The 14,109-nt window shown below is 40.1% G+C and overlaps 1 protein-coding gene across 1 annotated transcript in view; it reads right to left on the bottom strand.

Annotated features, from left to right (window-relative positions):
- XIRP1 (xin actin binding repeat containing 1) overlaps window positions 1-13,730 on the bottom strand; it is a 37,252-nt gene extending 23,522 nt beyond the window's left edge. The window contains exons 1-2 of the mRNA XM_075315402.1: window positions 13,648-13,730; window positions 100-241 (exon numbers count right to left, since the gene is read on the bottom strand). The gene's annotated coding sequence lies outside the window, so the exon portion shown is untranslated. The remainder of the gene's footprint in view (window positions 1-99; window positions 242-13,647) is intronic.
- Window positions 13,731-14,109: the final 379 nt, after the last annotated feature.

Consider the following 14,109-nt stretch of genomic DNA (forward strand, 5'->3'; position numbering starts at 1 on the left):
ATACAGTATATGGCATTCTATGTTTCCATTCATTGTTGGGCCAGAATAGTAAAAGATAAAAATATCATGGAGCCGGAATGTAGAGAATGCAATACATACTGTTTTGTATTTCTGGTATTGTTCACTGCAGACGGCAGCTGTCTGGACAATGTGTAGCTCCTTCACGGAAGGTAAGATCTACTTGTCCTTGTTGAAACTTTCCAGTGACGTGATTGTCTGTATCACTGACAGCTTTCTTCAACTGAAATAAAACATTCCCACTGTTATTAAAATTAGGTTACCAGACATTTTTTTTTATATTTTGTCCTCTGACTAGCTCCTGAGTCTAATTTCATTCTCACACATAGCTTTATAGCTTAATCCTATCTGAGATTAATTATTACGGCATATCTGAAAAATGTGCTGTAAAGGTCTGATAGATGCAGTCTACCACACAAGAATGGCGCCTCCATGAATGGAGAGATGGCTATACAAGGCTCTCCCCATTTACATCTTGGGAGTTCTGAAAATAACCCAAAAATAGCAAGAGATCCATCAATTCAAATATGAAATGATTGTCAGTAATGGGTTGACTGTAGTCAAAAACCCGTCATGCTGTGTTAACCTCCTTCGTCAAAGTGATTTTCATCTATGACAGTAACTACAGCCATACCAGTTAGGGCCTAGAAGCCGAGGGGCCATCATAATTGGCTGTGTGAAGAAAGGGAGCTTTTTAGTTTTGCAATTAAAGGGAACCTGTCATCAGATTTGGTGACTAAAAAATTGCAGCCACCACCAGCCAGCCCTTATATACAACATTCCAGAATACTGTATATAAGAGCCCAGGTCCCTCTGTAGAACATAAAAATCACTTTTATTATACTTACCTAGGGGGCGAGGGCGGTCCGGTCTGATGGGTGTCGCTGCTCTCTGGTCCAGCATCTTCTCTCTACTGCGATTGCTGTCCTCCTGCTGCTACCCAACCCAGTATGGATGACGTTCTACGTCATCCACACAGGCTGGCAGGGCAGATCAAAGTATTGTAGTGCACATGTGCAGGCGGTCTTCACCCTTTCCTTGCGCCTGCGCATTACAGTACTTTGATGTGCCCATACTGCCATCCAAACTGGGATGGGTAGAAGGAGGACAGTGATCGTCGCAGAGAGGAGGCGCCGGACCAGAGAGCAGCGACGCCCATCAGACTGGACTGCTCCTTAGATGAGTATAATAAAAGATGTTTTTTACGTTATACAGATCGGCCTGGGCATTTATATATAGTATTCTAGAATATTGTATATAAGAGCTCAGGGGTGGTGGCTGCAGCTTATATTCGCCAAATCTGGTGACAGGTTCCCTTTAATTAATGATCACATAGTGTTAGACCTGCTTCCAATAGATCAAATAAAGTGATAACCCCACTGGAGCCTATATATCATGTGATACTTTTAGACTTTAAGCCATCATATATTTGTTATTAACATTAAATATAATAGCACACAATTACTCTAAAATATGAATGCTGATAATATTGCTTCTAAATGGCATAAAAATGTCCACATCTTCTCTACATTAATAGGCGTGTGACCAGGAATATTTTGACCTACTGTACTACTAAGATACTGCATGTAGAAAGTTGCCATGAGGTGTATAATGGGAGACATCTTTGTCATATTAAATGAGCACCAAATGTTTAGAAACCTTTTTTAAATATGCTATGTTTGTGCTCGAAAGTTGATCATTTTTGGTATGAAAAAGAAACACAATTGTGACTTTTTGTTGTTTAGCTCCACTTTTTGGATTTTTCAGATCTATGAATTCTTGCTGAACCCTAATAGAACTCTATTGTCTGTGCAGAACATAATGTATTATAGTGTAGTATATATAGTATAGATAAAACTTAGAATAACCCATCAATATGGGGGCCTTCTGACTCTATCCAAATGCTGATGTTGATAGTGTGAAGGATCAGGGCGTTAAGTCTCAAACACCCACTCTATTTCTGATAGTGGAAGACAATTTTCCTCTCTCATTATTGAAAGGAGAGAGGCGCGTACTTGTCTATGGGGGAGTTGAGCAAGATGGCTGTTGGCAGAACAAGTTCAGACAACAAATACCCTGTTTCACTGAAAATAAGACCTACCCAGACAATAAGCCCTAGTAGGGTTTGTGGAGCTTATTTGAGTATGCTTAAGATAAAAGCCCCTGTCTTATTTTCAGGGAATTACGGGATTTAACTTGAATGAGCAGTATTGAGGGAGTACCTAATACTAAAGGGGGCTTTACACGCTACGATATCGTTAATGGTTTATCGTTGGGGTCACGTTGTTAGTGACGCACATCCGGCGTCATTAACGGTATCGCAGCGTGTGATACTTACCAGCGACCTTAAGCGACCTCAAATATGGTGAAAATCGTTCACCATGGAGAGGTAGTCCCAAAACCAAAAATCGGTAATGGTTGGTTATTGATGTTGTTCGTCGCTCCTGCGGCAGCACACATCGCTGTGCGTGACACCGCAGGAGCGAGGAATGTCTCCTTAACTGCCGCCGGCCGCAATGAGGAAGGAAGGAGGTGGGCGGGATGTTATGTCCCGCTCATCTCCGCCTCTCTGCTTTGATTGGCCGGCCGCTTAGTGACGTCGCTGTGATGCCGAACGTCCCTCCCACTTAAGGTGGCCAGGAAGCATTATAACGCTATTTCCCTGAAGATAAACTTCATATCAGCAGGTAAATACTGTTTTCCAAGGTGAGAGGTTCCTTCAAGAGAAGAGAAAGAGGAGGGCCACACCAATCTCAAACCTTACCTCCTTGCAAACCCATAATATATTTTCTCCTGATAATTAATTCAGGAATCCTGTTCTCCCTCAAGTCATACTCACAGGAATCTACAAATCTGAGCTTAGTCAAGTCCTACTGAGTAGTTCAGCTTTCACTATGCCTGCCTGTGTAAGGAGCAAAAATGCAACATTCAGGAATAAAACCAATGGGGACTTCCTTCTATTTCAGATACTGTAATACCTCTGTGTTCGGTTATCATCCCTTTTGGCTTAAGTCGATTTTTCTCACAAAAAAAGTCTCACTTTTCGACGGTTGCCTCGGATTTCGTCTGCGTGCCCATTTGACCTTGGTGCTAATTTTGGGATAACAAAGGGTAACCCTTGCATTCTCCTGTTCATACGGTAGTGGCGTTGTTTCTAGTTGTGTGAGCATCACCCAGAGTTTCCAAATGTACGTAGCTCACGTAATATAAAAACACATGTGCTCAAACCTCACTGTGTTTGCAACGTGGTTAAAGATTATGTCTTGCCCCATTTTAGGCAAATTTTAAAGGGAACCTGTCACCAGATTTGGGGCCTATAAGCTGCAGCCACCACCAGTGGGCTCTTATATACAGCATTATAGCATGCTGTATATAAGAGCCCAGGCCGCTGTGTAGAACGTAAAAATCACTTTATAATACTTACCTAAATGGTTGCTGCGGTGGAGTTGGGTCATATGGGCGTCTCCGTTGCCGGCACCTCCTCCCCCTGGCCATCTTTGTTGTCCTTCTTCTGAAGCCGGGGTGCATGACGCATCCTACGTCATCAACACTCGCTGACATTGAGGTCCAAGGTAGAGGCATTTGAGTTAGCTAGTATATAGAGATATACCTTGCCGCTGATTACCAGGCTCACATGCATTGGCCAATGCGTAAGCTAAGTATCTATTTTTCATATATTCCTATAGCAGTAATGCAGTACCAGAGCTCACTTATTCATTGTTAACATTCTAGAGTGCAGCTGTAGGTTTTGTAGTTATAATGTGTTTTCAGCTGGCACCTGTTCACACCTGTTGGATGTGCGGGTCAGTCTTTTTGATATAGCTATATAACAAAGCATAGTGATGAATAACAATATTTCCAACGCTGGTGTGAGCTAAAGATAAGTAGTCAAACACTTAACGTAGAACTTTTTTTTATTGATTAATTATAACTTTCCAATACTTTCCTATCCAAGAATGAACTGATATAATCAAGTTTCTTAGCACATTGCTGTAATAACAGCCTTTGTCTTACCCAAGTTGTTTTGTAATTGTTAATGTGGTGTATGCCCCTTCATGTTATCATCGGGCAGTCTGTGCTACACACATTCCTCCAACAGAAAAACACATTGAGAATGACTCCTTATCACTATTCACTAGATAAGTATGCCTAAAATAAGCAGCATGTGCTCTTAAAATATTCTAAATATGCCTTTTCCCAGCTATGGGAATCTCTAAAACAACAGAATAAACTGAAGTGAATGGTCCAGATCTGGACATCTGCTCTTTTACTGCCGCCTTAAAATACGAATCTCCCTACATGGGCCGTGGTATTGTCTGACCAAATGCATCTGCACTCGGAAACATGTACCATGGACACAAAGACGTCAAATTCTCACACTGAAATGTGTATTATTATTAATATATAGTCACAATGCAAAGAAAATAGAGAAGCAATATATTTACTACTGTTCAACACATCGTCCGGTATCTGTACAATTAGTGGATCGGTTCAGTGTTGAAGACCTGTTGAAGATCTGACTCCATAGTTTCAGATCTGATTAAAGTAAACTCTGCACAGAATTTCTGTATTTCTCCAAAATAATGGTTCAATAAATTAGTATTCAATAAACATGGCCCTAAAGTGTCTGAGATAATGAGATGCTACAAAGTATACTGGTGCTAAACATAGCTAATAACAGAATGCATTTTAGAAATATGTGCAAGCTTATCAAAATTGTTCTACTATGTGAAGAAAAAAAATGTACTTGAACCCCAAATTGTTAAATGGATAAAAAAAAAACTATCTGAATTGTCTGTCCATCCATTATCTATCTATCTAACCTTTTCTTTCTATCTCTCTATTATTTCTGTCCATCCATTTATCATCTATCTTTCCATCCATCCATCCATAAGTCATCTATCTATCTACCTATCTATCCATCCATCTATCATCTATCTATCTATCTATCTATCTATCTATCTATCTCTAATCTTTTTCTTTCTATCTATTTATCTATCTATCTATCTAATCTTATCTTTATATTTATCTATCTATCTGTCTATCTATCCATCCATTTATCATCTATCTATCCATCCATCCATCCATCCATCCATTTATCATCTATCTATACATCTGTCTGTCTATCTGTCCTCTATCTATCTATCCATCCATCTATCATCTATCTATCTATCTATCTATCTATCTATCTATCTATCTATCTATCTATCTATCTCTAATCTTTTTCTTTCTATCTATTTATCTATCTATCTATCTATCTAATCTTATCTTTATATTTAACTATCTATCTGTCTATCTATCCATCCATTTATCATCTATCTATCCATCCATCCATCCATCCATCCATTTATCATCTATCTATCCATCTGTCTGTCTATCTGTCATCTATCTATCTATCCATCCATCCGTTATCCATCTGTATTGCTTGAACCTCTAGTTAGATTAATGCTGTAAAGCCCGACATATGATGATATTTCAATGAGTAGAGTGCCAAATGAGAAATAACGTTTGTACAATGAATGCATCAGCTGTATCTTCATTAATAATATTAATAGTATAATATTAAAAATACATTAAAACATTACTATTTAATGATAATTCATCAATCTTATTCCACAATCTCTAATGCTGGGAGTTGTTTCTTGTTATTCAGTACATGAACTTGAATGAGTACAAAACAACCACTGACCAGCACCTCCTATCAGAAGTGTGAACAGGTGCAAGCTGCTACCGTATATAGCAGTAATGCAGTTTCACATATTCAATGTTTGCATACATCTTCGTTCACTGTGCTGCTGTGTTGTTTGATTGGAGAACCAGGTACTGTAATTTGGAAATTGAGATGACATTATGCAGTAGTATGTGATCTATTGCATGTTGAGTGGTTTTCCAAATAGCCCCCCATCGAGCAGTGTAATGTTAAATATTCTTATGAAAAAAATCCACCCACCTGTTTAGATTCATTGTAGTCTTGTGTTTTCGTAGTGAAACTAAGAACACCACCAGTTGTGCCCTGCCTGTGTCTATAGAGCAAACTGCCCCGTCAGCAGCAGCCCATCCAGACAGCGGAGCAGGACCTGTCTACAGCCAGCTCGTGTAATCCCCATCTCAGTGACTGCGCACAATGCAGCCCTGCCAGCTCCATGTTATTATTCCTTCACGCCCAACACCCAACATTTTTAAATGCAAAGAATTTGGTGTAAATTGTAGAATAATGCCAGCAAATATGTTAAAGTAATTTTCCAGGATTCTGCAAAATCTGTCCAATGGAGTTTTATAAAATAAAGAAAACATAATTTATTTGTTGTGTACCTCTTTCCACTCCAGCACTAGCTTTACGGTAGTCTCTGCTGGTCCAACAGTAATGAATCCTTTTCTATTAGTCACGTGACTACTGTAGCCAATCATTGGCCTCAATAGTCACATGCTATTCATGCAACAGTCATTGCCAGTGATTGGCTGCAGTGGTCATGTGAATGATGGATAAGAAATCATGACTGCAGGACTGGCAGCAAACATTGAAGTGCTAGAGCATCAGGGGATAAAAAACAGGTAACTTTTTTACATTGTGTATAATAACATTCCCTACTCTTGCATCAATTATGTAAAATCACAGACAATTCTTTTAAAGAATTGGAATATTGATGATGTCTAATATACGTCCATTCCTCCCCCTTAGATGGATGGTTGAGATGGGGCAGAATTGTATGGAGTCATATAAATACATAAGTGGTAATGATATTGTAATATTTTGAACCACAATTTGTCATACTCTAAAGGAAGTATTGACAGATACTTAAAGTAATGTCACCCTCTATACCACAATACCTAGCTGCCAGTAACGTTACTTAATACTGTTATTCCACACACAGGTATATGCATATTTGATACATAGTGTCATACAGCTAATGGCGGAAGACTACGCGGCCCCATGAATTGGTGGGACTTAGTATTAAACAACACTGCCCTCTTCCTGCATGGCATCACATTGGTATCTGCGTCCTTCAAATGCAGATACAGTTTAATACAATGTGGCTACAAGGAGACATCAGGCACCTGGTTTTTGTTTTTACCATTTAGTGCTTGTAAGGAGATGTGGGGGCCATTATACTGTGTGTGTGTGTGCGTGTGTGTGTGCGTGTGTATGTGTGTGTGTGTGAGTGTGCACACGCGCACATCATCATCCTGTGTAGAGTAGTGTGGGAGTCAACATAATGTATGTGGGTGGCTGTAGGTGTAATGTAGGATACTGTGGTAGCCTTCATCCTCTATGGGGGCTGTGAGGGCCACCATTCTATGTGTGGGGGAGGGCATATATTATTTTGGGAAGTCCATGGGGGCCTTATAATGTGTGTGGAATCTGTAGAAACATCATACTGTTGGGTGGGGGTCACTGTTGGGGCCTCATAATATGTGTGGGAGAATTGTAAGGACATCAAATTGTGTGTGGGACACTGTACGGACATCTTACCAAGTTGGGGTCACCACTGAAGCACTTGTGTGGGTCATCATACTTTACGTGTGGGGAGCGCTGTGGAGGAATTCACTGTGGGAGTGGAGGGAGCATAACACTCGATGGGTATCAAAGTGAGTTACAATGCTAAGAGGTTTCAATAGGGATAAAATTACTTTGTAAGTGGAGCAATAAACGTCCCTCTCCCTGTCTTTAAAAGGTGGAAGGCATAATCTTCAAATATATATCAAATATAAATGAGTGTATATATACAGTATATTCACTTTTCTGGAGGAGGGGGATGGTTCAATTAGAACTTTTGCTAAGTGACCCCATATATAGTATATTGAATGTGATCAATTTTAATGGAAATAACTATGAATGGAAAATGTAAATGACAGTCAGTGTTGGAGATGATGAAATGACAACATTTGCTCTGTGTAATAAATGGACGCAGGCGGGTAACGGCGCTCCTGATCCTGAATGAAAATAACTGCTCTGACAATAGCCTGGTAATCTCTGGCGCCTCTGACATGCCCTGTCTTGTGGAATTCTCATAGATGGCTAGGCACCCATAATAGCTGGATGAGAAGCCAGTGTGTCTGTCTAATCTATTTCACTTTATATTTGTCAGCCATTGACAGCAGGTCCAACTCACGGATATAGTAGGATATAGTATCTAGTGATGTATTGTACATGTGGAATTCTGATGTCTGTTACAGATGGAACAAATATATCAAATCCATATCAGACATGACAGATGTATAAGTCACAATAATCTAGTATTTCTGTACATACAAAAAGTTACTGTCACTATGGAGCAATGTTTTAATATCTATGTGCAATTGCATTCTTATCTTTTAATATATTTCTTTATTTTGGTTCCACATTCTTGGTTATTTTTTTTTCCTCCATAGGATGCTCAAGACTGCTGAGCCCAGCCATTGACTGTGTCACTTTTATGTCAAAAAAGGCAAAATGAGTAGAGTTGACCATAAATACTTGCAGGACCCTGGTAGAGAGGACATGTCAATAGTCTGGGGCAGCCAAACCAGAGACCTCCAAATATCTGTATACCTGCAGCATCTCTGGCCCCTCTTCTGATTAGTAGAGCTTCGTGATGTTGCGCTGGTGTCATGCCGTATTGGGGACATCATGCCAAGACTACTAATCACAAGAGGCACCAGGGGTACCACAGACATTAGGAGGTTCACAGTGCTTTGGCCGGGTGGACATGGACTGCCGACATGGCCGCTGGACCAGGGTTCGGAAAATCTTTTTGCTCAACACTAAGTGACATACAGTACTCCAGTCATTCATTTCTAAACGAGTCTACTAAGGGCCTCTAGTCTCTGAAGATTTGCATATATTATGTTACTGGTTAATTAAGACATTTATATTTATCATTAAAAAGTGTTTTATAATCATATAATTTTTGGTATAATAAACCATGTATATGGGATCTGGTTATATCCCCTTTTAGGCTACATCACTGAGAAATAATTAAAAAATAAGGCTACAGATTTTGTTAAGAGATTCTATTAAATTGATCTTTTCCCCCAAATCCTGTCTAATACTATGTAAACACTGGACAATGTTGGTTCTGATTACAGTCAGAAGATATCTTTCTGTAAGCTGTACACAAGCCCTGAGTCAGTAAATCTATAGACCTTTGGGCTGTGGGTAAACCATATAATCTCTCTAAGGCCTCTTTTACACATCCGTGTTTCCGTTACGTGTGGTGTCCATTTCCACACGTACCAGAGACATGGACACACGTAGACCCATTAGATTCAATGGGTTTGCTCACATGTCCATGTTTTCACATGAACCGTGTATCCAGGTGGAGGGGTGTGTGGACACACTGGTGTCATCCATGTGACATCAGTGTGACACGTACTGGAGAAAACATCTGTCCCTTAAAAAAAGCATTCTTATACTTATCTGTCTCCGGTGCTGCTATCTCTGCCTCTGCTGTTGCTTTTGGGTCCCTCTCATTATGCTCATGCATATTCACTGCACTTACCACGGACCAGGAAGCAACAGCAGCGCATGAGACAGATAAGTATATGAATTCGTACTGTGAGTGTGCTATCCGGATGTCACAGGGATAGCACACGAACAACATGTCATCTTCATTTAATCTATTTTGCAAGGATTGAAATACGGTGCTGATATAAATTAATACACTATTCACATGGATGTTATTTTTTTCCAGATCCGTTTCTCAAAAAATGCAGCATGTGTTATTTTGATCCATTTTACAGACAGAATAGCTAGTTAATGTCTATAGAGAGTGCAGTATTTAATACGGCTCCATAATACAGACTAAGGGGTACTTTGCACACTACGACATCGCAAGCTGATTGCTGCAATGCCGAGCGCGATAGTCCCCGCTCCCGTCGCAGCTGCGATATCTTGTGATAGCAGCCGTAGCGAACATTATCGATACGGCAGCTTCACATGCACTTACTTGCCCTGAGACGTTGCTAGCTGCGATGCCGAGCGCGATAGTCCCCGCTCCCGTCGCAGCTGCGATATCTTGTGATAGCAGCCGTAGCGAACATTATCGCTACAGCAGCTTCACATGCACTTACTTGCCCTGAGACGTCGCTCTGGCCGGCGAACCACCTTCTTCCTAAGGGGGCGGGTCGTGCGGCATCACAGCGACGTCACACGGCAGGCGGCCAATAGAAGCGGAGGGGTGGAGATGAGCGGGACGTAAACATCCCGCCCACCTCTTTCCTTCCTCATTGCAGCCGGGACGCAGGTAAGGCGATGTTCCTCGCTCCTGCGGCTTCACACACAGCGATGTATGCTGCCGCAGGAACGAGGAACAACATCGTAACTTCGGTCCTTCCGAAATTATGGAAATGACCGACGCTACACCGATGATACGATTTCGACGCTTTTGCGCTCGTTAATCGTATCAAAAACGATTTACACACTCCGATGTCGACAACGACGCCGGATGTGCGTTACTTTCAATTTGACGCCACCGACATCGCAACTGCTATGTCGTAGTGTGCAAAGTACCCCTAAGACTATGTGCACACGTTCAATATTTGGCCAGTATATTATATCAGTATTTGTAAGTCAAAATCAGGAGAGGAATAATCAGAGGAAAAGAATAATAGAAACACAGGTGCCAGTTTTGTATTGTTACCCACTCTTGGTTTTGTCTTACAAATACTGAGGTCAAATACTCACCAAACACTGGACGTGTGATGAAACTGGATGCATCAGTATTTCATCAGTATTCTATCAGTTTTTGTTCATTTTCTTTGCATTTGTGTTTGCATTTATTGGGCAAATTTAATATTTTTTTGGGTTCAATAAAAAAAATCAAAAGCTGATCAGATACTGAAGAAATTCTAAATCATTATATTTCATTATACGTAGATAGTGTAGATCTGTATTACAGACAAATCAAATACACTTGTGTGAAAGAGGCCTGCGATGTATGAATCCGGAGCACACTGAGAAGAGACTAGCCCGCCGTTTCATAGTAATACATCTCCCCCAACGCTTTGTTGTGTTAGCCAATAATCCTATATATACAATTGAAATTTTCCATTCTATGACAATAGCACCTGACACTAGAATTGTGCTACTCCTTCCCATGACAACTGGTGTTTATGGCTGGTTGCAGTAAAATAGATCAGACTATGTTGTATTTTGGTCTTTGAGGAATGATGTCTGCCCCAGGAATGTGGTGAAGTATTCTCAGAACAGTATTGTGGTGCAGTATTGTGCAGCTGTCCCCTGGCACCAGGATGCAGACCCTTCTACCAGCAGGCAGCTGTCTCTAGATGGTCTCCTCTTCTTCAGGGAAACATCTCAGGCATGTTAAACAGAGCTTTATTCCATGCCCCCCGCACTGTATTTACAGCATCATTGCCCACTTCAAATTGATACTTCACCTGGTGTGAAATATAGGATAGCTAGAGAGATGACCTTAAATATATCCTATGGGGGCCTGGAGTATGCAATATAGTATCCTATATATTTTCAAGTGGGACTTAGTGTAATATATATTTGTTGGGCTGGAAAAATAAATACACAAAAATACATTGTGCAAATATATTTTGACAAGCTGTAGAGAAACTGTAAAATGAAGGCTCTCGATATGCCCCAAATGTTCAATTTTCTATCTGTGCTGATGCTGCTGTGATCACAGAACTTTATTAACTAGAAAATGTTATCTACAGACACACAGTAAGGTAGTAAAGCTATTTTATCTATAGCTATCCATTCATCTATCTATCTACCCATCTATCTACTTATCTATCCATCCATCTATCATCTATCTATCTATCTATCCATCCATCCACCTATCTACCCATCTATCTATCTACCCATCTATCCTTCCACCTATCTACTCACGCATCCATCCATCCATCCATCCATCCATCCATTCATTCACCCACCCATCCATCCACTCATCCATCTACCAATCCATCTACCTAGCTATCCAGCCATCTACCTATCCATCCATCCATCCACCCATCCATCTACCTAGCTATCCAGCCATCTATCCATCCATCCATCCACCCACCCATCCACCCACCCATCCATCCATCCATCCATCCATCCATCCATCCATCCATCCATCCTTCCATCCATGGTATCTATGTATCTACCTATCTATCTATCTATCTATCTATCTATCAAGATGAGCGAACCTGAGGTTCAGTGTTTGGCATTCTTACCAAACACAGCTTTTACAAAAAAGAAAAAAATAGAGTTACGATTCGGAGTTCGGGTGCTTTACGTATGGACTTCACTAGTGCGAGTATCGCTGTGCTCGGGTATGCTCGGTGCTCAGCCCAGTGCAAGCCGCTTGCAGTGTTTGAGCGGCTTGCACTGGGGGGAACAACAGCCTGATCGGATGTAGTGTGCACCAAACAAAACAAAAATGGTAACCCCTCCCTACCCACCCCTGGACATTTTCTGTTTATGGCTGGCTGCATGTGGGTGGTGACCTGAACTGCCCAATTAGTGACATCCATTGGGGTTCAGGTCAAGTCCAGGTTCCAAACCGAACTTTAATTAAAGTTTGGCTGAACCCGCCGAACCAAACTTCCACGGGTCCACTCATCTCTATCTATCTATCTTGGATGCGTTGTATCCCTTTCAATGAGTTTAACTGGTTAGATAGATAGGCCAGAAAACTCAACACAGGTGCCACGCTGAAATGTTGCTCTCTCTCTCAGAATACATAAATAAATGGATAAATATAGGGGTCTCATTTATCACAAATGTCTAAAATAAAATCTCTTTGTTTCTTATAGCAACCAATCAGAACTCAGCTTTCATTTCTTAAACAACTCTGGTAAAAATCAAAGCTGAGCTGTGATTGGTTACTATGGGAAACAAGCAGTTTTTCTTTTAGACAGTTTCAATAAATCAGGTTTCCTTTTCCTATACCATCCATAAACAGCGACATTTCACGACACTTTCAAGATCAATCCATTATGTGCTCGACTACAAAATGTAGCAGATTGTAATATATAATTACTGTTGTATTTTCTGACTCTGAGATGACTTTAATACATTTTGATAGTGTGTTGAGTGGTGAATTATCTTATTGTAAAAAACATATGGGCAATATTACCCCCAAAAATTGTATTTTTTTTTTTTTTAAATTTAAGAGCATATTACTTTTTATGCTTTAATCCTTTAAATATATAAACAATAACATATAATATACAATACACAGTATGAAAAAGAATATTGGAATCCCCCACATAGCAGCACTGGTAATATTTAGCAGACTAAACCACAAACAATATATATTAAAAACGAGTCTACAAGACACCAGTCAAGTGTAAAAAATATCTAGAAACAAAATGATGGATTATCTAAACTGTATGCTTTCTTCTTCACGATAAGCTATCTTGTTAATGTATAATCTTACTGTGCCTAAGTTCCATTTTGCCATTCAGCCTCATAGATAATACTGTTTTTATAGTTATAGGCCGAAAGTGCAAAATCATAAAAAAATCAATCTAAACAACAACAACAACAACAATATAGTTATCTAATCAAGAATAAAATCTCCATAGACACCATGAGAGATAAAGTAGTGTAGACTAAAAAGTTACATTATAAATTAACTATACCACTAATATAAATATTATACTTGTGAATTAGAACAAATAGCAAAAACTTACGAGAAAAAAAGACGTCCCGGATAGTGAGTAGAAATTATCCAAGTGGGTTGCTGCGTTTCCCTGTGTCCCAGGCAGGACTCGTGTCCCTCTGTGTCTGGCTGGAGCAAGTGGTAGCTGTTTTTATCAGGGAGCTGAGCTATGTTGGGATATGATACTACAGGCCTATTTTTAGGAAATGGCAAGTGCTTCTTTATGCATTTGAGTCAACCATTACTGTGCTGTAACTATAGGAGGGTGAAACGTCACATATAGACATAGCATTAAGTCTATTCAGCCTCGGGCTGAGTCACTTCGGAGACCTTGCTACATGAAGTCACTTTTTTGAGGTTTCTTCTCAAGGGTGGACATAACCATTGGTACAACTATTATTATTTATTATTATAGCGCCATTTATGCCATGGCGCCTTACATGTGGAAAAGGGGGGACATACCTAGACAAGTGCAATAATAATGAACAATACA

This window comes from Anomaloglossus baeobatrachus, chromosome 6, assembly GCF_048569485.1.
Source record: "Anomaloglossus baeobatrachus isolate aAnoBae1 chromosome 6, aAnoBae1.hap1, whole genome shotgun sequence".
Classification (NCBI taxonomy): Eukaryota; Metazoa; Chordata; class Amphibia; order Anura; family Aromobatidae; genus Anomaloglossus; species Anomaloglossus baeobatrachus.